Here is a 25,811-nt window from a genome sequence, read left to right on the forward strand (position 1 = left end):
TGGAAATGGTATGCAGTGACTGACGGAAATGGGATGCAGTGTTTGTTTGAAATGGGATCCTGCGACTGAAGTTAATGGGATACAGTGACTGAGGGTAATGGGATGCAGTGACTGAGTGAAATGGAATGCAGTGACTGAGTGAAATGGGATGCAGTGACTGAGGGTAATGGGATGCAGTTACTGAGTGAAATAGGATGCAGTGACTGAGGGCAATGGGATGCAGTGACTGAGTGAAATGGGACGCAGTGACTGAGTGAAATGGGACGCAGTGACTGATGGAAAGGAGATGCAGTGACTCTGTGAAATGGGATGCAGTGACTGAGTGAAATGGGATTGCCGTGACTGTGGAAAGGAGATGCAGTGACTGAGGAAATGGGACGCAGTGACTGATGGAAAGGGATGCCTTGACTGTGTGTAAAGTGAAGCATTGAGTGAAATGGGATGCAGTGGCTGTGTGAAATGGGATGCAGTGGCTGTGTGAAATGGGATGCAGTGGCTGTGTGAAATGGGATGCACTGGCTGTGTGAAATGGGATGCAGTGGCTGTGGAAACTGGGATTCTAAGACTCAAGTGAATGGGATGCCATTTCTGTGGGGAATGGGATGCAGTGACTGTGGTGAAGGAGATGCAGTGATTGAGTGAAATGGGATGCAGTGACTGCTTCAAATGGGATGCAGTGACTGAGTGAAATGGGATGCAGTGACTGAGTGAAATGGGATGCAGTGACTGAGGGACATTGGATGCAGTGACTGAGGGACATGGGATGAAGTGACTGAGTGAAATGGGATGCAGTGATTGCGGGAAATTGGATGCAGTGACAGAGTGACATGAGCTGCAGTGTCTGATGTAAATGTGATGCAGTACCAGAGGGAAATGGGATGCGGTGACTGAGGTACAGGGAAGGAGTGACTGAGTTCATGGGGATGCAGTGCCCAAGCGGACTTGGGGTGCAGTGAGTGAGGGAAATGGGATACAGTGCCTGAGTGAAATGTGACGTGCTGACTGAGTGAAATCGGATGCAGTGACTGAGTGGAATGGGATGCAGTGACTGAGTGGAATGGGATGCAGTGACTGAGTGAAATGGGATGCTGTGACTGAGTGAAATGGGATGCTGTGACTGAGTGAAATGGGATGCAGTGACTGAGTGAAATGGGATGCAGTGACAGAGTGACATGAGCTGCAGTCACTGAGTGAAATGAGAAGCTGAGAATGCACTGTCTGTGAGATACGGGAAACAGTGACTGATGGAAATGGGATGCAGTGACTGTGGTGAAGGGGATGCAGCGACTGAGTGAAATGGGATGCAGTGACTGAGTGAAATGCGATGCAGTGAATGAGTGAAATGAGATGAACTGACTGATGGAAATTGGATGCAGTGACAGAGTGACATGAGCTGCAGTCACTGAGTGTAATGAGATGCATTGTTTGATGGAAATGGTCTGCAGTAACTGACGGAAATGAGATGCAGTGACTGAGGGAAATGGGATGCAGTGACCGAGTGAAATGAGATGCAGTGACTGAGCAAAATGGGATGCACTATTTTTGGGAAGTAGGATGCACTTACTGATTGAAATGAGATGCGGAGACTGTGGGAAAGGAGATGCTGTGTCTATGGGAAATGGGATACATTGAGTGTCGGAAATTGAATGCAGCGTCTGTGAGATACGGGAACCAGTGACTGATGGAAATGGGATGCTGTGACTGTGGTGAAGGAGATGCAGTGATGGAGTGAATTGGGATGCAGTGACTGAGTGAAATGTGATGCAGTGACTGCGTGAATTGCGATGCAGTGACTGCATGAAATGCGATGCAGTTACTGCGTGAAATGGGATGCAGTGACTGCGTGAAATGGGACACAGTGACTCAGTGAAATGTGATTCCATCACTGAGTGAAATATGATGCACTCACTGAGTGTACTGTGATTCAGTCACTGAGAAAACTGTGATGCAGTCACCGAGTGAAATGGGATGCAGTGGCTGAGTGAAATGGAATGCAGTGACTGACGGAAATGGGATGCAGTGACTGAGTGAAATGGGATGCAATCACTGAGTGAATTGCAATGCAAAGACTGAGGGAAAGGTGATGCTGTGACGATGGGAAATGGGATGCAGTGAGGGTGTGAAATTGAATGCAGCGTCTGTGAGATACGGGAAACAGTGACTGATGGAAATTGGACGCAGTGACTGTGGTGAAGGAGATGCAGTGATTGAGTGAAATGGGATGCAGTGACTGAGTAAAATACGATGCAGTGACTGAGTGAAATGTGATGCAGTGACTGCGTGAAATGGGATGCAGTGACTGTGGTGAAGGAGATGCAGTGACTGAGGGAAATGGGATGCAGTGACAGAGTGACATGAGCTGTAGTGTCTGATGGAAATGTGATGCAGTACCTGATGGAAATGGGATGCAGTGACTGAGGTCCTGGGAAGGAGTGACTGAGTTCATGGGGATGCAGTGCCCAAGCGGACTTGGGGTCCAGTGAGTGAGGGAAATGGGATACAGTGCCTGAGTGAAATGAGATGCAGTGACTGAGGGAAATGAGATGCAGTGACAGAGAGAAATGGGATGCAGTGACTGTGGGACATGGGAAGCATTGACTGAGTGAAATGCGATGCAGAGACTGAGGGAAAGGAGATGCTGTGACTATGGGAAATGGGATGCAGTGAGTGTGGGAAATTGAATGCAGCGCCTGTGAGATACGGGAAACAGTGACTGATGGAAATGGAATGCAGTGACTATGGTGAAGGAGATGCAGTGACTGAGTGAAATGGGATGCAGTGACTATGGGAAATGGGATGCCTTGACTGACGGAAATGGGATGCAGTGATTGACGGAAATTGAATGCAGCCTCAGTGAGAAACGGGATACAGTGACTGAGTGAAATGGGATGCAGTGACTGATGGAATTGGGGTGCAGTGACCACATCAGTACTGGGTGATGATCCTGGCCAGGTGTTAGATTTCAAAGTCGTTGATCACCTTGGTGATAGCGATCACAATTCTGTTATGTTTACTTCAGTGATGGAAAGGGATAGGTGTACACCACTGTGCAAGAGTTATAGCTGGCGGAAAGGCAATTACGAAGAGATTATGCAAGATTTAGGGAGCATAGGATGGGGAAGGAAACTGCAGTGGATGGGCACAATAGAAATGTGGAGCTTATTCAAGGAAAAGCTCCTGTGTGTCCTAGTTAAGTATGTACCTGTCAGGCAGGGAGGAAGCTGTAGGGTGCGGGAGCCGTGGTTTACGAAGGAAGTGGAATCTCTGGTCAAGAGGAAGAAGAATGCTTCTGTTACTTTCAGATGTGAAGGCTCAGTTAGGGTGCTTGAGGGTTACAAGGTAGCCAGGAAAGACCGAAAGAGAGAGCTCAGAAGATCCAGGAGGAGACATGAGAAGTTGTTGGCGGATAGGATCAGGGTAAACCCTCAGGCTTTCTCTCGGTATTTAAGGAATAAGAGAATGACAAAAGTAAGATGAGGCCCAATCAAGGATAGTAGTGGTAAGTTGTGTGTGGAGTCAGTTGAGATAGGGGAAGCGCTAAATGAATATTTTTCAACAGTATTCACTCTAGAAAACCACAATGTTGTCGAGGAGAATACAGACATACAGGCTACTGGACTAAGTGGGATTGAGGCTCACAAGGAAGAGGTTTTTGAAATCCTACAGAGGGTGAAGATAGCTATGTCCCCTGGGCCGGATGGGATTTATCCTCGGATCCTCTGAGAATCCAGGGAGGAGATTGCCGAGCCTTTGGCATTGATCTTTAACTCATCATTGTCTACAGGAATAGTGCCAGATGACTGGAGGATAGCAATTGTGGTTCCCCTGTTCAAGAAGGGGAGTAGAGACAACCCTGGTAATTATCGGCCAGTGAGCCTTACCTCAGTTGTCGGTAAAGTGTTGAAAAAGGTTATATGGGATAGGATTTACAATCATCTAGAAAAGAATAAATTGATTCGGGATAGTCAGCACGGTTTTGTGAAGGGAAGGTCGTGCTTCACAAACCTTATTGAGTTCTTTGAGAAGGTGACCAAACAGGTGGATGAGAGTAAACCGGTTGATGTGGAGTATATGGATTTCAGCAAGGCGTTCAATAAGGTTCCGCATAACAGACTATTGTACAAAATGCAGAGGAATGGAATTGTGGGAGATATGGCAGTTTGGATCGGAAATTAGCTTGCTGAAAGAAGACAGAGCGTGGTAGTTGAATGGAAACTTTCATCCTGGAGACCAGTTACTGGTGGTGTACCGCAGGGGTGGGTGTTGGGTCCACTGCTGTTTGTCATTTTTATAAATGACCTGGATGAGGGCGTAGAAGGATGGGTTAGTAAATTTGCAGACGACACTAAGATAGGTGGAGTTGTGGATAGTGACAAAGGATTGGTTGCAGAGGGACATCGATAAGCTGCAGAGCTGGTCTGAGAGGTGACAAATGGAGTTTAATGCAGACAAGTGTGAGGTGATGCACTTTGGTAGGAGTAACCAGAAGGCAAAGTACAGGGCTAATGGTAAGATGCTTAGTAGTATAGATGAGCAGAGAGATCTTGGTGTCCATGAACACAGATCCTTGAAAGTTGCCACCCAGGTTGACAGGGCTGTTAAGAAGGCATACAGTGTTTTAGCTTTGATTAATAGAGGGATCGAGTTCCGGAACCAAGAGGTTATGGTGAAGCTGTGCAAAACTCTGGTGCGGCCGCACTTGGAGTATTGTGTGCAGTTCTGGTCACCGCATTATAAGAAGGATGTGGAAGCTTTGGAAAGGGTGCAGAGGAGATTTACTAGGATGTTGCCTGGTATAGAGGGAAGGTCTTAGAATGAATGGCTGAGGGACTTGAGGCTGTTTTCATTCGAGAGAAGAAGGTTGAGAGGTGACTTAATTGAGACATATAAAATAATCAGAGGGTTAGATAGGGTGGATAGGGAGAGCCTTTTTCCTCGGATGGTGACGGCGAACACGAGGGGGTATAGCTTTAAATTGAGGGGTGAAAGATATAGGACAGATGTCAGAGGTAGTTTGTTTACTCAGAGAGTAGTAAGGGAATGGAACGCTTTGCCTGCAACGGTCGTAGATTTGCCAACTTTAGGTATATTTAAGTCGCCATTGGATAAGCATATGGGCGTACATGGAATAGTGCAGGTTAGATGGGCTTGAGATCGGCATGACAGGTCGGCACAAGATCGAGGGCCGAAGGGCCTGTACTGTGCTGTAATGTTCTATGTTCTATGGCTAGCTCTCCCTGTGCTCCGTGTGATTTAACTTCCCTCTTGGAGTACCGTGAGGAACCTTCTTGAACGCCTTACTGAAGCCCGTATGCGTCCATCTTTCTGCCTTAGTCAATGCTCTTGATTACTACTTTAAAAAACTCAATCAAATTACGAGTTATGATTTCCTGTGCACATGTGTCCTCGGATCCCATGGACTGTTTCCTGTTCTAACAGTCTTCAAATGGGGGATCTTGTCAAAAGCTTTGCTGATGCCCAAGTAGACTGTATCAAATGCATTGCCCTCATGCACACACCTAGTTAGCTCTTCAATCATAGATTCATAGAGTCATACAGCACAGAATGAGGACCTTCAGTCCCAATCATCTGTACTGATCAGGTGTCCCAAACTTAACCGGTCCCATTTGCCTGTGTTTGGTATCCGTCTAAACCTTTCCTAATTGTGTACCTGTCCAAATGTCTTTTAAATACAGCAATTTTATCTGCCTCGACCACATCTGTTGGCAGCTCCTTCCATTCACGAACCCCCCCCCCCCCCCACCCCTTGTGGAAAGTTGGTTGAAAGTCAAAGCTGTGAATGTTAGAGATTCATCAACAAACCTCTTGCTGTCAACTGAAAGAAACCAGAGCTGATAAATCTCATTAGTAAACAAAATCATAGTTCTCCAGATTTAGTAACCATTATTTAGTAATTCCTCTTTTAATAGCTCTCACACAGTTGGCTGTCACTGAGGGGACTTCTCCTTGTACATTTCCTGCCATTAACCCAGTGCACTCTACAGGGACAGAAGACAGTAAAACTAAATAAAGAAACTCTAATTGAAAGAAAGAAGAATTATGGAAATGTCCTGCCCTCACCCCTTCTTTCCTCACAACCGCTCCCCACCCCTTTCACAAAGAACGATCAAACGAATGCTGTTGTAACATCTTACTTTGTTCCAATCCCAGTTTATTTGTTGCTGAAACAGACTTTCTTGCAATTGGTCCCTTTGCACTTAATTATTCCAATGCACCCTGCGCACCTCCCGCTTTCTATTCTCGATAAAATCAGGGTCTTCTGCTGTTTATGTTAACCGTTCATAGCACATCCTGTGCCCCTTGACCTGCATCAATTCCAAGTTCAGCAAATCCTCAATTTTAATATTAATTAATAAACTCTAGTTTCGGTTTCAAATCCCTCCACGGTCTTGAATCCCTCCCCTAATCTCTGTAATCCCCTCCAGTCTCCTAGTTTTCAGAGCTATCTACAGTCTTACACTAACTCATTCCTGAACATTTCCAGTTGTAGTTAGCTCACAGGTGGCATTGCTGTGAGCTGCCAAGGTACTAACACTGGAATTTCTTTCCTCAACCAGTTATTCCTCATTTCGTACACTGAGCATGAGTGACCTGCAGTGAGGTCTCAAGGAATTGGTGCCAGTTCACCAGAGGATGAAGTCACACTCCATTTCAGCTACAGGGGATTCAGATGAGAACTGCAATGGGGATGGGGTGGCCGACAGAAGAAGGATTGGTGCATTGGCAGGTTAGAAAGCCTGCCATTAATGTCACGGAGCAGGAAAGACTCTGGCTTCAATCTGGCGCAGTGTTTGGAACCCATCCACTCCAGCACTGAGTTGTGGCCAACCTGATGGGAACAGTTACAGATTGAGTCATGATTGGTATCTCTGCTCCAGAAAAAGCAGAAGCTGTTGTGGTACAGTCGTGGGTGGGCCCTTCTGGAGCTAGAGTTACTCAGGATAAACACAATAAAAATCATCAGCTTTCACCTGCAGTGCCACAGTCACAGGGATCGCACTCTGTGGGAGCATTAAGCAAGAAAAAGGCACCTGTAATACTGGTATGAAGGAAATAAATGAGGGCAGTTGATATTTGCATGCATTATGGCATAGATTGTTCAACATTATTGTTTTGAAATATCGATATTGTGATGGCATTTACTGTTGTTTGTAGACAAGTGGTGCAGTGGTAGTCAACAGCCAAGGAGAGGGAAGGTTCAGCCTTGTTAGTGGAATTTGAGCTTACATTTACCTGTATTACAGTTGGTCGAGTGGATCACAGAAAGTCTGGCAACAAAAAAGCTGCAATGGTTACCTCGTCACTGCTTCCAACTCCTCCTCTTTCTCAGCTGGTGCCCGATCACTGGCAGCGACAGCGTACCCTCATGATGCCAAGGTTGGAGACTATCAAGAATCATGACGACACCGGCCCTTCTCTGTACTGCAGGACTGCCCCAGAGTGCTCCAGGCAGCAGAAGCAACATTGAACTACTCCAGTGGTCTGCACCATTACATTTCCTGTGGTACTTTATGCAGCCCCTCTGAGTGTGTAATACACACTCCCATATGGACCACGTCATCAAACAAAGGCTCTTGTCACCTCCTCATTACTTCAAGTTGTTCAAATGAGGATGGCAGGGCAGAATATTGAAGAATTATTACAAAGTCTTCTGTTCAGTATCCTGCTGCTCTCTGACAAGGAAAACTGAAATGTACTTGATTTTCATGTAATTTTGATTCCCATTACAGGTCCTTATGGGAACAGGAAAAATGACAAGCTGGAAAATTTTGCAAGTAATCTTTGGGCCAGCCTGGAATCTTCCCATCCTCTGGCCATGACCTTGTGACCCTGCTTGGAGGTTGTAGTTACAGTTTCAGAAGTGATCAATTCCAGTGAGGATGTCTGTACTAAGGTGAAAGCTCACGCACAGTTCTTCACGACGGGAAAAATGGCTCCATTCAGACTCTGGAGATTCAGGTATCCCACTGAGAATCGTTGTCTCCTTCATCATTCACCTTATTCCAGTCACCTGTCCTGCTCTGTGTGATTTCTGTCCATTCTCTCAGTCATGCTTGTCTGAGGGGATAGCCACGACTGTAGCCCTGTTGTTGACTTGTGCAGTATCCTCACAGTCAGGGAATGCTTCCCCATTCCTGAGAGATTTCAGCTGGCTTAAACAGCTCTGAAAACCACTAAACACTTTTACAAGAGTCAGCGGAAATCCACTTGCATCTAACCTGTAAGTCGTTGGTGATATCTCTATCCTCACTGCACTGGATGAAGAGAGGATTGTAACTGGAATACTGAGGTCAAAACATATACCATTAGCATCCAAGCAGCATTACGCATACTTCCATCAGAATGTGAATCAGATGACAGGGATTATACCTAGCACTTGGAGAACTGACAGAAACCCCAGGTTACCGTGTCAGGAAAGTTCCAGTGAATGAAGTGCCAACCGAGCACTTACCATTCGGGGGCAGTCTGTGGCTAAAACCCCACTCACTGAGAGATGCTGGCCAAACAGAGACTAGTGTCTCGCCATTGCAGGTGGTGCCACCAGGAAGGGTGGCTGATGCTGGTACTGCAATTAATCCAATGCTATTAGTGAGTCATGAACAAATTGGGGTCGTGGGAGAGGTTTTCTGGCCAGGGAATCAGGAGGTTGTAAGAAAAGGTAGTCAGGTGCTATCTGTTTGCCATCGCTACTAATATGGCATGGCGGATCAATGGTTAGCACTGCTGCCTCACAGCTCCAGGGACCCAGGTTCAATTCCAACCTCAGGTGACTGTCTGTGTGGAGTTTGCACATTCTGTATATGTCTGCATGGGTTTCCTCTGGGTGCTCCAGTTTCCTCCCACAGTCCAAAGATGTGCAGGTTAGATGGCTTGGCCATGCTAAGTTGCTAAGAGTGTCCAGGTATGTGTGGGTTAGGTGGGTTATAGTGGAATGGGTGTGGGTGGAATGCTGCAAAGGTCAATGTTGGGTCAAAGGGTCTGATTGTACACTGTAGGGATTCTATAATTAAGAGTTTTACTTCTCAAACTTTCTGTGTGATATTTGTTCAGCCTCAGTTATTAATTGCCCACTCAGGGGAGTAAAGACCATTTACCAGCCTTCCCAATCGAGACTGCATCAGGGTAAAACTTGAAAGACAGTCAGGTCCGTACTTACACTCTCCAGCTCAAACCCCGCATAAAGAGAGGGGTGTTAAATTCTACCCGTCATGTACAAAATCCAGCACCTACGTGATTGCCTGCAAAAATGCCATCCATCACTGCCCACAACAGAAGAGTGAACCTGGCAGAAACGCAGAATTGCTACAACGCAGAAGGAAGACATTCAGCCCATCATACTTGCCAAGCTCTCTGAGCACTCTAATTTAAGGCCAATCTTCTACCTTTTTCCAAAAACCCTGCATGTATTTTTTTTTCTGTTTAAGTAACCATCCCTCTTGCGTGCCTTCGCCGAATCTGCCACCACCACATTTCGGGGCAGTGGATTCCAGGCCCAGATCACTCACTGGCTGAATAAAGTATTTTTTCTCACTGCCCATTTGCTTCTTTTGTTAGCATCTTTGAAACTGTGCCCTCTGGTTCTAGATTCATTTTAGGAGTGGGAACATTTTATTCCTAGATAACAAGGTGTACAACTGGATGAAGAGCTTTCTGAACTTTCGTCAGAAAAATGAAGAAGGGTCTAGGCCTGAAATGTCAGCCTTCCTGCTCCTCTGATGCAGCTGGGCCTGCTGCGTTCATCCAGCTCAGCACCTTGTTATCTCAGATTCCCCAGCATCTGCAGTTCCTACTATCTCTGAAGCATTTTATTCCTATCTGCTTTCTCCTGAGCACTCATGGTTTTGGAAAGTTTCTATCAAGTTTCCAAGGAAAGCAGTCCCAGTCCCTTGAAAAAATCCTCATAACTGAGTTTCTCATCCCTGAGAATCATTCTTATAAATGGAGGCGTTGTGACAACATCACTGGACTAGTAATCCGGAGATTCAGGTAATCAGAATCAACTTTCACCATGACGCATGTTTGAATCCAATTTCAATTTAAAAACAACACCCAGGAATGAAAGTCTAATGGCGCCCATGAAATGGACCAACGACTGTGCTGTACATTTCTATGACTCTATGTCTCATAACAGGTCGCAGTACATTGGAGTTTTGTGTCATCTGCACAGTACAATGTTGTCCCCTGCACACCCAAGCCTAGATCATTTATGTCCGTATCAGGAAAGCAAGGGTCTCAATACCAGCTTCAGGGGAACTCCACAACAAACATCCTCTCAATCAGAAAAACACCCATCACACTCTCTTTCTTGTGATCAGAGATAATGGGAACTGCAGATGCTGGAGAATCCAGGATAACAAAGTGTGTAGCTGGATGAGCACAGCAGGCTGAGCAGCATCTCAGGAGCACAGCAGCTGACGTCAGCTTTGGTGCTCCTGAGATGCTGCTTGGCCTGCTGTGTTCATCCAGCTACACACTTTGTTATATTACACTCTCTTTCTTATCCCTCAGACAATTTTGGATCCATTTTGCTGCTGTCCCTTTCATTCTAAGATTTTCTTCAAAAATTGTACAAAATGCTTTTGGATAGCCCATGCACAGCACAACAGCATCTTTGTCCTTTTCAACCTTCTCTGTTACCTGCGACTATCTCAAGCATCCAAATGATGTGGGCAAGTGGATACTGACGTTATTGGATCTTAAGACACGGAAAATAACTCATTGATAATGTGGTATCCCAAATTAGAACCATCAGAGATTTACATGTCGGTGATAATTTACGCACATGAGAGGGGTGCAGACACTTAGAGCCATTCAGCCGCTAGGTGAAAACATTTCCGAGTTAATTGCCACCCTGCGCAGAGTGCACACACAAATCTTGATGACAAGCATGACCCCAAGTCAGACAGCATCATTAGCATTGCTTCCAGATTAAAAATAACCCAGGGAGAACAAGACGCTGCCTTTCAGACAGGTGTGGAGATAATTCCCAAATAACTAGCTTGATCCCAGACCAGAGATGGGATGTACAATTATGGATTGACCAGATAAGGAACCAGCCAGGGTGCTCAATGATAACTGGTTAACATGGCGGGGAAGGGAGTGAAAAAATAACGAGACGTGCTAATCGGAATTGAGCTGTATTTGTGTGTTAAGTATAATTGAAGGGGCGTAAGAAGTGGGAGAGGGCTGTGGTGGCGGGTGGAATGATTGATGGAAGCCGCATTTGCTTCTTGTCCAAGTTTAATTCACTCCCGGAGACGCCGGTATTATTTTCAAATTGGCGCTATTTGCAGCGTAAAATTGCAATCGCCAAATGTTATGCTGACTCCTGAGACAGCAGGTTGGCAACCCCCAGTGAAAAGGGACCAGGTACCAACGCTGCATCACCTTGCAGTTCTTAATCCAGGATGATAGAGAGTTTGGAACAGTCCCGGCCAAGTTGAAGTTACAGCATCCATTTCCATCAGTTAATATTGTGACGAGCATAATGTTTAAATGTGCAGTTTCACCTGTTCAATTCTTGTCTATCGACCAATAAATACAGATATTGCAAAGGTGGGAAGGATTAGCGGGATGTTAGAAAGCAAAGCGGTGTTATTTTCAGAAAATGGTTACAAACCAGAGATTTTAAAAGGATCAGTTCCACCCCTTTCCCACCCCACCCCACCCCCAACACGCACTCTTTGGTAGGGGTTTCCTTTAAGAGCGCTTCCAGAAATAAACCTGCCTTGGCCCAGGATCTGTCCTATTTGGTATGAGAGGGATGTGATGATTTGGCTCCTGGACAATCTTCCTCCGCCATGCGGCAGGGTAGGAGCATTGAAAGCAGATCTCAGCACTTGTGGAGAGAGAGAGAGAGAGAGAGAGAGAGCGTGAGGCAGCGGCTGCGAAACGCGATGGGGGTGAGGACGGACTGAAGAACCATGGCATCGCCGCTGTGTACTTAGTGCAGCCACCAGGCTCTCGGGGGAGGACAGCAAGGAGAATTTTGTGTTGTCCTTTTTATTTGCAATAATCCGGGGTGGGGAAGGGGAGAGAGAGCTGAGATAATGGGAACTGCAGATGCTGGAGAATTCCAAGATAATAAAATGTGAGGCTGGATGAACACAGCAGGCCAAGCAGCATCTCAGGAGCACAAAAGCTGACGTTTCGGGCCTAGACCCTTCATCAGAGAGGGGGATGGGGAGAGGGAACTGGAATAAACAGGGAGAGAGGGGGAGGCGGACCGAAGATGGAGAGTAAAGAAGATAGGTGGGGAGGAGAGTATAGGTGGGGAGGTAGGGAGGGGATAGGTCAGTCCAGGGAAGACGGACAGGTCAAGGAGGTGGGATGAGGTTAGTAGGTCGATGGAGGTGCGGCTTGTCGGGGGGAGGAAGGGATGGGTGAGAGGAAGAACCGGTTAGGGAGGCAGAGACAGGTTGGACTGGTTTTGGGATGCAGTGGGTGGGGGGGAAGAGCTGGGCTGGTTGTGAGGTGCAGTGGGGGGAGGGGACGAACTGGGCTGGTTTAGGGATGCTAAATCTCCCTTTCCCCCACCGCATCCCTAAACCAGCCCAGTTCGTCCCCTCCCCCCACTGCACCACACAACCAGCCCAGCTCTTCCCCTCCACCCACTGCATCCCAAAACCAGTCCAACCTGTCTCTGCCTCCCTGACCTGTTCTTCCTCTCAGCCATCCCTTCCTCCCACCCCAAGCCGCACCCCCATCTACCTACTAACCTCATCCCACCTCCTTGACCTGTCCGTCTTCCCTGGACTGACCTTTTCTCTCCTCTCCACCTTCGGTCCGCCTCCCCCTCTCTCCCTATTTATTCCAGTTCCCTCTCCCCGTCCCCCTCTCTCCCTATTTATTCCAGTTCCCTCTCCCCGTCCCCCTCTCTGATGAAGGGTCTAGGCCCGAAACGTCAGCTTTTGTGCTCCTGAGATGCTGCTCGGCCTGCTGTGCTCATCCAGCCTCACATTTTATTATTTTAGGAGAGAGAGCTGTTTTGGTTTGTGATACAAGAGACGAGGCTGTCTATGCCTTTCACCCATCGGTAGCTCTCCTCCTGTCCCTGCCTCTATGCACACACTCTGCCAGGCATAGTCTTCCTCCCTCTGTGTGTGTGTGTCTCTCTCTCGCTTCAGCTCCTAAAACCTAAGATGCATCGGATATAAAAACACGCACATAAACACACACACACACACACACACACACATCAACAAGCCATGGAGAAAGATCAGGAATTACTGCAAGCTGTCAAAACCGAAGATGTAGCTGCAATGCAGAAGCTGTTGCAAAGGCCGAAACAAGGCAAAGCGAGTGAGTACCCTTTACACACCGTTCCATTGGCTGATGTGAATGTGCCTGCGTTTTTTTGTGTGTGTGTGTTTTGCAAATGTCCTGTTATTGTGGAGTAGGAGGGGAGGGAGTTTGGTCTGTTGTTCAATATGGGCTCTCCTATCTTGACCGATGCTGTTCGTGACTCTTGATACAGTGCAATCGGTGGGAATGTAGCATTAGCCTGAATAGTGCGTTCTCTCTCCCTCAGACAGCTCCCCTGCATCCCTTAGCTTCACAAGCCGGCGCTTTCTGCTCCTAACAGCGCAGATTGGACGTTGAGGATAGATAAGGTCAATACTGGGAATCCTAGATTCCCTATCAACCGGGCAAGAGATTGCAGATGGTTTGTAGCGAATCCACGGTTGAGATACAACGCACAGAATCAGTTAGTATAAGGGGAAAGGTGGTTCTGGAGGTTTGCACTGTTCTGTTTCGGCAAAAAAAGTGCCCGACCAGAGAATATCAGGCCAGTGACTAAGATGGTTAAACAGCTAATTCTAGTGGAAAGCTGTCAAGAAGGTAATAGCTCAGAGTCTCGCTTCTGAGGAAGTGCAAACTGGAGATCTTGTTTGACCCACTCTGTGCAGGTTGTTGTTGCTGTGTTGCAAAGAGAGCCTAGAGACGTGAGGGGGGACTTGGATGTGACAAATGCAGTGACTCCACACCCGGGCAGTGGTTTGGCAACATGATTCGGACCCCGTTAGCTTGCAGCCCTCTGACGCTGTTCCCTTACTGCCGGATGCTCACTGGCTCGCACGCCCCAAACAACCGGGGCTATTTTAAATTTAACCCCTTGATTGATGGGCTGACAAGTGCCTGTTGATGACAAAGCAATAGATGCTGCAGATCTGGTAATTAGAAGCAGTTTTGCTGGGAGACGCTTTAATTGATAGATTTCAATTCTAAAATTAACCAGGATTAAACGGGGGAGACCTCGAGCTGGCTGATCTATGATGTAGTAATAACAGTATTTTCGGAAAGATTGTCTGAGACGCAGGAGTGATGTCTCTCCCAGCTATCCTGGCTGCAAGGAGGAGGAAAAGGCAACCCTTTCCGAACAAGGCACAGTGAGGAGTTCTGAAACATTTATGTATCGCTTAACTGGAAACTTGATAATGTACGCCACAATGTGGGAGGGGGAATCTTATTCATTTCTATATTTGCCTAAAGCTTCACTCCAGATATTTTGTTAAAAATAAAAGAATAATGGGATTTGAAGGGTACACTGTGAGTAAATCGTGGGAAAATGTTAATTTATTTTGATGTGACTTGCTCCTACATGAGTAAAACATATTGTGATTAAGGATGATGGAATAAACTAAAAGCATTATTTGCCAGGATGAGATTCTGTCATAGTCTGGAGATGCGCTGCTCTGCTATCCAGTTATGAAGAGCTGCTGTAGTTGTGTTCTACAAGACTCCAATTGTTGGATGCAGTGGAAGTCTTTGAGGAGAAGACACCATGTCCCTTTAAAAATAGTTTCTTACTGATTTATCATGTCACACACAGTACTTTGATTTGTAATTTTCTGGCTTATTCTCTGGTGTTGAGAACCTTTGTGGGTTGACTTTCCCTTTGACCTCATGATCCCTGTTGAGTTTAGATTTTGAATGTGTGGCCTGTGCATTTGTTGGATTTCTCTCTATTGGTTCTCTAAGTTCACTGACTGAATGCAACACTGTATCAATGTTTACCAATAATGATCATATCTGTGATGATGATGCTATTTCCCTTGGGACAGATAATGAAAATCTCCATGCTTCACAAAGTCTGTCTTCGTGTCTATTGGTGCTCCATAATTGGTGACCATGCCTTCAGCTGACAATGCCTTAAGCTCTGGAATTTCTTCCATAAACCTCACCACTCCTTTACCACCACCCCCCCCCGACCATGTTCTCCTTTACATTATTGGTTATAAAATACCAGAGCGGTTACCTGTGTTGATATCGCCAGTGTCACGTTTGATTAGATCATTCCTCCTATGAAATATTGTGAGACATTTTACTTTTACCAATGCAAGATGCATACATGCTGTTGTTATTAGACAATAAGTCGAGGTGGGAGGGTGCGGTATCATTGGGATTTAAATGGCTGGAGAGGCCTAACGCCAAATACCCAGCAGGTAGCTGTGTTGGGGCTGGGTTTGAGGGTGGGGTGGCAGATGGTGACTGTCTCTTCTAAATTAGCCCATGCTCCCATTAGAGGATCATATGTAATGCCTTGCTTATCACCAGTCTTCAAAATTCTGACAACACCCCAACTCCCCAACATATCCTCACTAGGGCCTACCAATTCTTCTCACTTGGTGAGCTGAATCTGGAACAATCGTCTAAGTCCCAAGTGCAATACCAGTAATGATCACGTCTTCTGGTGGTGCTGCTGGTACAGTGCTGGAATGCTGCCAATCTCTTACTGGCCTGAATCTCTCTGAGGCAGGACATCTTCATGTATAAGCGGAGCAATCAACCCATCAGATGGTTGCAGAGCTTGGCAGACTTCCCCACCTCTGTGCTTGTAGTCAAAGAGGTGGGGAACCCAGAGTCTTGTGTCATTCAGCCCTGAGGCAGTTGACCCTTACTTGCCTTCTGAAGTAGTATAGCAAATAGTTCATAAAAATGGGCAATAAAATGGTGACTTTGCCAGCATAATCCACATAATTAGAACTTTTCTTTATTAAATTGGGAACTCTGTGTGGTGTGTGCAATGCTAATAGAAGTACAGATCCTGGCTAAGCCCAGTGTTCTGTCTCCACCTCCCATGATAATACAAGGTACTGACTGATTGGTTTCTTGGCTGAGACTGTGGTCACTTAGTTGGCAGCCAAAAACACGAAGCAGTGTTTTTAGGAGAGGATGAGACAAAATATTTAGAGTGTCGAGAGGGTCCATAAAGTTTTGCAACTGAAGACATAAAAGCTGCTAGAGTTTAAAAATAACTTGGATCTGTATTTGAACTAACGTTAATGTAGAGGGCCAAGAGCTGGAAAAGAGGATTCAACTTGATAGTTTTAATTTGGCTGGCAAAGATGCGCTGGGCCAAATGCTCTCCTTCCATTGCTACAAATTTCCACGATACTCCAAAATCATGTCAAAGATTTCTGAAGAAGGGTCTTGGCTTGAAACATCAGCCTTCCTGCTCCTCTGATGTTGCTTGGCCTGCTGTGTACATCCAGCTGTACACCTTGTTATCGCTATTGTAGAGCATCTATGTGTCCCACTGTTATTTTACTATCGTGCCAGATGTGTAGTACATGATTTCTCTGCAAGTTGGTATGACAAATTAAAATCATGAGACATTTTTATTCTCTTAATGATAAAACTCAAAATTCCAACTGCACCTATGTCAACTCCTGTGCTGTAACATGTCTTTACAGATTGAAAGGTGCATTTTATTTCAGTTGGGCTGATTCTTGGATTTCTGCCAGACTTCAGCAGTTTGAGGTTTGCTGTGACAATTCCATGCCTTTTGACCTTCAACACAATCACAATGAAAATGACGTGGAAATTACAATATGGATACTGTGTGTGTGTGTGTGTGTGTGTGTGTGTGTGTACCTTGTGATATTTGATATAATCATTTGATATAATCAGTGGCGTTACTTTGGAGAGGTTTTGGTCTCCCCTTTGAATATTGAAGTAGAATGTAAAGCTCTTCCAGAAGTTTCGCGAATGACATAGAGCATCAGTCTGATGAAAACCTACCTCTTCCCCTTGCTACTATCTACTTGTTATTGCAGTATCAGTTTCTGAGACATGCCTTAGAATCCATTAAAGACGTGAATAAAGGCAAACAGTTGCCACTCACTCTAACCAACGTTTTTGTATAAAGATTTTACCCTCTACATGGACATGAGTCTTAATCCCATGTGCCCACTCTGTTCCAGTGAATGCTTTATTCATCCTTACTTTGACCACTTGCTTAACCTATTCCTAAATATTGACTTGGCTGCCTGTTCAGTCATTAATTCTGGTTGCACATTTTGAACTCTATGTGTTTGATGCAGCAGTTGGAAACAAGCGCTTGTGCTGCTTTAGTTATACCATCAATAGAGACTTTAAATAGTCATTAAAGAAAGGAAGAACTGGCACTGAATAAATTACCTGGGGTTTTTTTGTATTCATTCTTAGAATGGAGCTGCTGCTGGCTGGCCAGTATTTATTGCCCACTCATAGCTGCCCTTGACAAGGTGTTGGTGAGCTGCCTTCTTGAACCATGGCTTGGAGGGCAACTTGCAGGTGGTGGTATTCCCATAAATTTGCTGCCCTTATCCTTCTAGATGGTAGTATTTATGAAAGTGTTGGTTTCTAAAGAGCCTTGGTGAATTTATGCAGGGGATTTTGTAGATGATGTGCACAGCTGCTACTTCCCATCACTGGTGGAGGGAATGATTTTTTCTTGCTGTTGCTTTGTTAACTGTAGCAGCTTGCTGTGCCTAAATTGACTGCTGCATTTCCTGACATTGCAATCGTGACTACACTTCCAAAATATGAATACTGCTGAGAAAAGGCATATTTTGCTCCAGTTTTTCAACTTGCACTTAACAGGACAATTCACATCAAATACAATGTAAAAGGATCAACTATTACAGTAAATAAGAAGTGAGTCCTGGTGTTTTCCCTGTGGAAACACCTCAGAGTCCACTGTAATTGCTTTATTCATCTTTACTTCAACCATTTGCTGTACCTGTTCCTAAATATTGATGTGGTTCCACTTCCAGATGAATCAGCACTCTCTTTGTGTACAGCTTTTCCCTTCACTTCTTGCAAATTGCCCCAATAAGTGCAAGATGAAAAGGATAAACAAAATGTATTTTTTTCAAGTTCTGTATTACCAACTGATGACTGCCAAAATACTTCATTGGCTGTAAAGTGCTTTGGAATGTCCTGAGGCCATGAAAGGGAAGAAAGAGAAGGCTTTCTTTCTTAACATTGTGCATTTCACAGCTTTAGGATATCCCAAACAACTTCTGGCCAAGAGAATAGTTGAGAATTGGAGTCACTGTCGTAATGTGGAAACACGGCAGTCCATTTGTGCACAGTGAGATCTCACAAACGGCAACATCACAATGACCAGAAAACCCCTTCAGTAATATCAGTTCAGAGCTTAGTATTGACCAAAACACCAGGAGACCTCTCGGTCTCCATCTCAGGCGACCAGCTTGTAACTGATGTCCATTTCAAGCCCACCGACTCCCACAGCTACCTAGAATACACCTCCTCCCACCCACCCTCCTGCAAAAATTCCATCCCCTATTCCCAATTCCTCCGCCTCCGCCGCATCTGCTCCCACGATAAGACATTCCACTCCCGCACATCCCAGATGTCCAAGTTCTTTAAGGACCGCAACTTTCCCCCCACGGTGATTGAGAACGCCCTTGACCGCGTCTCCCGCATCTCCCGCGACACATCCCTCACACCCCGCCCCCGCCACAACCGCCCAAAGAGGATCCCCCTCGTTCTCACACACCACCCCACCAACCTCCGGATACAACGCATTATCCTCCGACACTTCCGCCATTTACAATCCGACCCCACCACCCAAGACATTTTTCCATCCCCTCCCCTGTCTGCTTTCCGGAGAGACCACTCTCTCCGTGACTCCCTTGTTCGCTCCACACTGCCCTCCAACCCCACCATACCCGGCACCTTCCCCTGCAACCGCAGGAAATGCTACACTTGTCCCCACACCTCCTCCCTCACCCCCATCCCAGGCCCCAAGATGACATTCCACATTAAGCAGAGGTTCACCTGCACATCTGCCAATGTGGTATACTGCATCCACTGTACCCGGTGCGGCTTCCCCTACATTGGGGAAACCAAGCGGAGGCTTGGGGACCGCTTTGCAGAACACCTCCGCTCAGTTCGTAACAAACAACTGCACCTCCCAGTCGCAAACCATTTCCACTCCCCCTCCCATTCTCTTGATGACATGTCCATCATGGGCCTCCTGCACTGCCACAATGATGCCACCCGAAGGTTGCAGGAACAGCAACTCATATTCCGCCTGGGAACCCTGCAGCCATCTGGTATCAATGTGGACTTCACCAGTTTCAAAATCTCCCCTTCCCCCACTGCATCCCTAAACCAGCCCAGTTCATCCCCTCCCCCCACTGCACCACACAACCAGCCCAGCTCTTTCCCCCCCCACCCACTGCATCCCAAAACCAGTCCAACCTGTCTCTGCCTCCCTAACCGGTTCTTCCTCTCACCCATCCCTTCCTCCCACCCAAGCCGCACCCCCAGCTACCTACTAACCTCATCCCACCTCCTTGACCTGTCCGTCTTCCCTGGACTGACCTATCCCCTCCCTACCTCCCCACCTACACCCTCTCCACCTATCTTCTTTACTCTCCATCTTCGGTCCGCCTCCCCCTCTCTCCCTATTTATTCCAGTTCCCTCCCCCCATCCCCCTCTCTGATGAAGGGTCTAGGCCCGAAACGTCAGCTTTTGTGCTCCTGAGATGCTGCTTGGCCTGCTGTGTTCATCCAGCCTCACATTTTATTATCTTGGAATCTCCAGCATCTGCAGTTCCCATTATCTCTCACCAGGATAACTCTGCTTGACAACAGAGGCATTACATTACCTGAGAGGGAATACGAGTATTTAACAACTAGACACCTGAAGCCACAATTTCAATGGGTAGAGTGTTGGTTCGAGTGGTATCATCCAAAGGTCAGCACCTCCAACAATGGACCACTGGGTATGTTAGCCTAGATTTTCTTCTCAGGTCTATAGATCCTGACTTGAACAATGACATTCTGTCTTAACGGTTGGAGTGAAACCCACTGAGCTGCAGCTAATATAGAACATAGAACATAGAACATAGAACAGTACAGCACAGAACAGGCCCTTCAGCCCACAATGTTGTGCCGACCATTGATCCTCATGTATGCACCCTCAAATTTCTGTGACCATATACATGTCCAGCAGTCTCTTAAATGACCCCAATGACCTTGCTTCCACAACTGCTGCTGGCAACGCATTCCATGCTCTCACAACTCTCTGTGTAAAGAACCTGCCTCTGACATCCCCTCTATACTTTCCACCAACCAGCTTAAAACTATGACCCCTCGTGCGAGCCATTTCTGCCCTGGGAAATAGCCTCTGGCTATCAACTCTATCTATGCCTCTCATTATCTTGTATACCTCAATTAGATCCCCTCTCCTCCTCCTTTTCTCCAATGAAAAGAGACCGAGCTCAGTCAACCTCTCTTCATAAGATAAGCCCTCCAGTCCAGGCAGCATCCTGGTAAACCTCCTCTGAACCCTCTCCAAAGCGTCCACATCTTTCCTATAATAGGGCGCCCAGAACTGGACGCAGTATTCCAAGTGCGGTCTAACCAAAGTTTTATAGAGCTGCAACAAGATCTCACGACTCTTAAACTCAATCCCCCTGTTAATGAAAGCCAAAACACCATATGCTTTCTTAACAACCCTGTCCACTTGGGTGGCCATTTTAAGGGATCTATGTATCTGCACACCAAGATCCCTCTGTTCCTCCACACTGCCAAGAACCCTATCGTTAATCCTGTACTCAGCTTTCAAATTCGACCTTCCAAAATGCATCACCTCGCATTTATCCAGGTTGAACTCCATCTGCCACCTCTCAGCCCATCTCTGCATCCTGTCAATGTCCCGCTGCAGCCTACAACAGCCCTCTACACTGTCAACGACACCTCCGACCTTTGTGTCGTCTGCAAACTTGCTGACCCATCCTTCAATCCCCTCATCCAAGTCATTAATAAAAATTACAAACAGTAGAGGCCCAAGGACAGAGCCCTGTGGAACCCCACTCACCACTGACTTCCAGGCAGAATATTTTCCTTCTACTACCACTCGCTGTCTTCTGTTGGCCAGCCAATTCTGTATCCAAGCAGCTAAGTTCCCCTGTATCCCATTCCTCCTGACCTTCTGAATGAGCCTACCATGGGGAACCTTATCAAATGCCTTACTGAAATCCATATACACCACATCCACAGCTCGACCCTCATCAACTTTTCTAGTCACATCCTCAAAAAACTCGATAAGGTTTGTAAGGCATGACCTACCCCTCACAAAGCCGTGTTGACTGTATTTGATCAAGCCATGCTCTTCCAGATGGTCATAAATCTTATCCCTCAGAATCCTTTCTAACACCTTGCAGACGACAGACGTGAGACTTACTGGTCTATAATTGCCGGGGATTTCCCTATTTCCTTTCTTGAAGAGAGGAATTACATTTGCCTCTCTCCAGTCCTCAGGTACGACTCCAGTGGAGAGCGAGGATGCAAAGATCTTCGCAAGTGGCGAAGCAATTGCATTTCTCGCTTCCCAAAGCAACCGAGGACAAATCTGGTCCTGGCCTGGCGACTTGTCAATGTTAATGTTTGACAAAATTTTCAGCACATCAGCTTCCTCTATCTCTATCCATTCCAGCATGCACACCTGCTCTTCAAAGGTTTCATATCCAATGATTGATCTGTATAGTGAGTGAAAGGAAAATGGTGTAAACACCACACTGTGCAGCCTGCTCTCATTCACTCACTCGGAGCAAATTTTCAGAAACTTGCCAGTAGATAGTGAGTGCACCTTCTTATTAAGCTGCTGCTTGTAGCCGCTCCTGCCAGGAGACCTGCTGTCATGGTGTGCCAATTCTGTCTGTCTTATGCCACCCTCATACATCGGTTGTGGTTTGTTGGCAGCCATTCTGTGACACCACTCTGTGACCTGTTCCTGGGAAGATAGGGTTCTCCTGTGAGGAAAGGTTGGATCTGTACCAGTTGGAACTTAGAAGAATGAGAATTGATCCTATGGCAATATATAAAATCCTGAGGGGACTTGATACATTGTGTACAGGGAAAATGTTTCCTCTCGTGAGGGAATCTCAAAAAAGGGGGTACAATTTAAGAACAGGAGGTCTTCTTTCTATGATGGAGACAAGGAGGATTTCCATCAGAGGGATATGGGTCTGTGGAATTCTCTTCCCCAAAAAGTATTGGCGGCTGTACCATTGACTTTATTCTAGGTTGAGTTAGATGGTTTTTTGATAGATGTGGGAGACGAGGGCTTGGGGAAAAGGGACAGAGGGGCTTGAGTCCACAAGCAGATCAGCCACTGGATGGTGGAGCAGAGTTAAAGGGCTGAATGGCTTTCTGTTGCTCTCAAATGACATGTTCCTATATTCCGTTCTAACATCCATCATCCAACTGCACATAGGTTGACCCCTCTTCCTGCTGCTGTCCAGAATCTCTTAGCTTGTAAGCTCAGATCAAATAGCCAAAATTGTGACTCTTTTTTTCTGGGTGTCACTTATTAAACTTGGAGAGAGGAAAAAGGAGTATATGAGTACCTTTTGTTCTTCTCATTTTAGATTCAATCTTTTTATAATATTTCTGAGAACTGCTTGAGAAACAGAGTCATAGAATCATACAGCATGGAAACAGATTCTTCAGTCAAACCAGCCCGTGCCAAACATATTTTCGAGCTAAACTAGTCCCACCTGCCTGCTCCTGGTCCATAACTCTCCAAATCTTTCCTGTTCATGTACGATTCTAAGTGTCTTTTAAGTGTTATAGCATCTAACTCAGGAAATGAATAGTTTTTTTGTGGGTGCATGTGGAATGTACTGTATCATGGTGAGGGAAAGTAAAAGGTGTATTCAGATTGAGGAAATGAATGCTGGCCTGAACAGAATTGGTTGCTTTGTATGGCCTTATTGATTTTGCTTGCCTCTCGTACCTTGTCGTAAAACTGCTTATAACTTCAAGGAAGGCGAATAGCAATTGCTGTGGGTTTTGCAGAACACATTGTAAGTACATACAGATTTATTTTTTAAAAAAGCTATTAAACCAAAGAAATGGAATTGCACAATAAATCAGAAAGTAACGTGGCAGCCTAGCTGCTTGTTGAAGCACTTAGACTTTGTATAGATGGCTTTGTGCTTTGCCATCCACTTTCCACAATGGTTAAAATCATAAAATTGTACAGCACAGAATGAGTCCATTCAATCCATTATGCCTGGGTTGACTGGCGGAAAGAGATTTCTGATCTGCCCCACTTCCCAGTCTTTTCTCTGCACCACTGCAAATATTTCCCATTTTAAACTACTTCATTCCTCCTGCCTCAGAGCATCTTGCTTTCATTGTGCTGCTTGGGTTGGCCTAGAAACACAATTGGCAAAGTGGGTGGCAAGAGAGGTGATTCATTCTGAATGCCTCTTTTTAAAATATTATTTATTTATTGAATGTGGGCATCACTGATACGGGGCCAGCATTAATTGCTCATGAGCAGATGCTCCTGAGCTGCCTTCCAAAACCACAGTATTCCCAAAGCGATGATAAGGAGGGAGCTGCAGAATTCTCAATCAGTAAAGATGATGGAATGGCAACATTTTCATGTCAGGATTGTGTGTACATCCGAAGATTGGATGGAAACTGAGAAGTGATGCCCCCATGTGCCTGCTGTCCTTGCCCTGCTGGTTGGTAGATGTTGTGGGTTCTGGAGAAACCTTTGAAGAAATGTTGTTGCGTTACTGCACTGTATCTTGTAGATTCCAGTTGGAGCATCCACTTTAAGGCATCTACTTGCATGCTCATTCGAGATTCTCTATTCTGAATGTAAGGAGCCACTTACTATGCTAGTATTGTATGGTGCTGACTGTTTACAAGCTGCCAATCAAGATGAAGTCATGGAGAAAAGAAATAGCTGTGATGTGAAGGTACATGACAGATTCCATTGTTACTGTATTGGCTTAGTAGAAATATCACCATTGAGTCAAAAGGTTGTGGATTCAAGTCACACAGCTGGAGAGTATCAGAGAGGGTAAGTGAAGAAGGGTGTTCCTCATGACTGGAGATTGCAGAACCAAAGGTCACAGACTAAGGATGCACAGTAGAACGAAGATGAGGAGAAATGTCTTCGCCAAGAGAATGGTGATCCAGTGGAATTTTCTATCATTGAATATTTTTAAGACAGAGTTAGATATTGTTCTTCGAGCTAAAGAGATCAAAGAATATGGGGAGAAAGCAGGAACAGCAATGAGCAGGCATGCTCATATTTTATGGTGGAGCAGGCTCAAGAACTGAATGGCCTACTCCCAGTCCAATTTTCTCTGTTTCTATGTTAAATTGGGAAAGGGGAATGGATAATCCGGTAGTTAATTAATTATTGCTTTAAGCATAAAATTAAACTGAACATTTATAACTCACTGACCTAGTTCCAAACACACATAAATAGGATTCAGACTTGATTGATATTCCCCAATAAGGACAAACCAAAGTGCTTTGAAACAGACAAAGTGTAGTCACTGCTGTAACATAGAGAATGTATTTACATAAGTTCCTACAAACAGTAAATTTACTTGCATGAGCTCCCACAAACTGTAATGTGATAATGACCTGATAATCACTTTTAGCAATGTTGATTCCAGTGAGATCTCACCTGTTTTTCCTCTAAAGAATACCATGTGATTTTTTTTACTTCCACCTGGGAGAGCAAACAAAGGTACAGATTTATCACCAATGCAGCACAGCAGGACAAGAAATGAGAATTGTTACGATTCCAGCTGCTTCAGCAAGTGGAATAGTCAAACCCCAGAATAAAACCTGCCTCGCTACATCTTTTTCCCCTTTGTCAAACCTTGTGGTCTTTCACTGAAACATAAGCACATCAGACTACAGATTAGATTTTACCAATAAAACAGAAGTTTATTACATTGAAGAAATAAAATAAACCAAAATATCAAATATAGCAGTTTCAAAAATTTCAGAACACATTGCAAAAGAAAGTTACCCATGAGAACTTTCCCCTTGACTACTCTCAAACTTAAAGCTTAGCCTTCCTCAGTATTTTCATAGTCTGCAGAATTCTAACAAAATACTTTAACTGTTCTAAACAAGAGATAGAAGTTGCAGAGACAGAGACTGCATTGTTTTAAATGACAAAGGAAATGCTTTTGTAAAGCGCAAAAAGTGTAGCAATGAGATAAGTACAGGAATAAAAGATGGATCCAGAAAAGGTGTGAATGCTTTCAACAGTTCCATTACCAGCAGCTTTCCAATACAGCCGAAGGCAACATGTTGCTTTATTCTGAAACCTCAGCCAAGATTGCTTCTCAGTGAATCAGTCATGAAACTCTCTGAGGAATACTACAATATGATCAGTGTTACTGCTGTGGAATGCCGACTGAATGTTTAATGTTTAACCACACATCCATAAGGCAGCCCCACAGTCAGTGCACCATCCCTTTACTACCATACTACATGGGCTAGATATAGCTTTCACCTCAGTGGGCAAGAACTTAAATCCAAAAACCTTACAACTCAAGAAATAAATAGTGTTAAAAACCAAAAGAACTGTGGATGCCGTAAATAAGAGACAAAAAACAGAAGTTGCTGAAAAAGCTCAGCCGGTCTGGGCAGCATTTGTGAAGAGAAATCAAAGTTAAGGCTTCAGGTCCGGTCACCTTTCCTCTGAAATAAATAGTATT

General features: G+C 45.4%; 1 long non-coding RNA gene across 3 annotated transcripts in view; it reads left to right on the forward strand.

The window, feature by feature from the left end:
• LOC132207867 (uncharacterized) overlaps positions 1-25,811 on the forward strand; it is a 519,454-nt gene that overhangs the window by 279,558 nt on the left and 214,085 nt on the right. Inside the window, exon 9 of one of the 3 annotated variants that reach the window (XR_009443926.1) lies at positions 7,266-7,980. This is a non-coding gene — a long non-coding RNA (uncharacterized LOC132207867). Of the gene's footprint in view, positions 1-7,265; positions 9,558-25,811 lie in introns of those variants that run through there. The other 2 variants (XR_009443928.1, XR_009443927.1) reach the window with 2 other exon arrangements.

This window comes from Stegostoma tigrinum, unplaced genomic scaffold, assembly GCF_030684315.1.
Source record: "Stegostoma tigrinum isolate sSteTig4 unplaced genomic scaffold, sSteTig4.hap1 scaffold_186, whole genome shotgun sequence".
Lineage (NCBI taxonomy): Eukaryota > Metazoa > Chordata > Chondrichthyes > Orectolobiformes > Stegostomatidae > Stegostoma > Stegostoma tigrinum.